We start from the raw sequence: 1,850 nt of genomic DNA, 5'->3' as shown, positions 1-1,850 counted from the left end.
ATTCCTCTATGCAATTTAAGCTGCAAAAACAGCAAGAAAATAGCCATTGTCATTTTTTGTTTAATTTAATTATTAATGTTAGAGGCAGGCATTGGGGGGAAAAAGACAGACAGTCAGAAATATCAATCTGTTTATGTATGTGCCTTAAACAGGAGCAAACCTATGATATTACTGTTTGGGTGTGATGCTCTAACTACTGAGCTCTCTGGGGTAAGCAAGCCATTGTCTCTTGAGGGACAAAATTACTTGAGAAAACCTGAGGCAATTAAGTAATAAAATAATAATTGAGTCTTCTGTGTTGAGAAAACCAGAAGACTTTTATCTGCTTTTTACAGTCAGGGGCATAAACAGTATTTCTGATTGTTGAGCACGAATTGACACCTTTCCTAACATGCACTTTTTCTTGTGCAGTGGCAGCAGTCCAGACTGAGAAACCTCCTAAGCTTTGGTTTTCAGAATTTATCTGAGCCTGGGTCAGCACTTACAAGTTAAGTTCTTTAAGTCACAGACACCTCCCAGGATATTTGTTGCATCACTTGTAAATTTTCTCTGTTTTATAGCTGAGATTATGCATTCCTGAAAAACGGAGACTTGTGTCTCAGCTCTGCCTTCTGAGAAACTATTATACTTTCCCAAGTGGCAGCAGAGTAGCGCACTTGGGAAACATTTACCACAGAAATTCCTGTGTGTTCATTCAAGCGGGTTTAAATACCTCAGAGCTTTGAAATCATATAAAGCATGTTTCTTGTTGTCATTATACTTACTCTAGAGATCATTCATAGAAACTAACTAAAAAACACTTTTTTAATTTTTTTCTCCTATTTATATTATGTATATATATATATATATATATATATATATATGCCCACCAGGGGGTGATGCTCTGCCCCTCCGGGGCATTGCTCTGTTGCAACCAGAGCCACACTAGCACCTGGGGTAGAGGCCAAGGAGACATCCCCTGTGCAAGGGCCATCTGTGCTTCAATTGAGCCTCGGGGGAAGAGAGAGACAGAGAGAAAGGAGAGGAGGAGGGGTGGAGAAGCATATGGGCACTTCTCATGTGTGCCCTGGCTGGGAATCAAACCCGGGACTTCTGCATGCCAGGCCGATGCTCTACAACTGAGCCAACCAGCCAGGGCCAAAACCCTTTCTTTCTTAAGTTAAGAAATTCAATCCTAAATAACCCCCGCTCAAACTCACAATTCAAGTTACAAAATACTTTAAAATTAATAAAAATAAAGATTACATAAAAAAAATCTATGGAAAATTGTAGTGATGAATATATTTTAGAGAAAAAAATCCTTAAAATACAGGTTTTTCCACCCATAATAAGAACAAGGATACTAAATAAAATCCAGGGAATGTAAAAAAAAAAAATGAAAATGGGGTGTGTCTTATACAGTGGTTGTAGTCTTTTTTACTTGCATTTCCTGTTTCTTCGTAGTTGTTATCACTTTCTCAAATTTTGTTCCCAAATATCAAGGTGTGTTTTCTACAGGGAGGATATTATGCATGGGGAAATATGGTACTTTACAAACTAACTACCTATTTCCTCTTGTGGTGAGATTTTAAAAAACATAATTCATTCCTCTACGCAATATAATCTGCAAAAACAATAAAAAAGCCATTGTCATTCTTTCTTTTATTTAATTATTAATGGTAGAGGAAGGAAGTGGGGGGGGGAACAGACAGATAGTCAGAAACATCAATCTGTTTCTCTATGTGCCTTGAAACAGGACCAAACCTATGACATTACTATATGGGTGAGATGCTCTAACTACTGAACTCTCTGGTGTAAGCAAGCCATTCTCTCTAGGGGGACAAAATTACTAGAGAAAACCTGAGGCAATT

Source organism: Saccopteryx leptura, unplaced genomic scaffold (assembly GCF_036850995.1).
Source record: "Saccopteryx leptura isolate mSacLep1 unplaced genomic scaffold, mSacLep1_pri_phased_curated manual_scaffold_37, whole genome shotgun sequence".
Taxonomy (NCBI): Eukaryota; Metazoa; Chordata; class Mammalia; order Chiroptera; family Emballonuridae; genus Saccopteryx; species Saccopteryx leptura.
The sequence above is the reverse complement of the archived record's forward strand: the minus strand, read 5'-3'. Positions refer to the sequence as shown.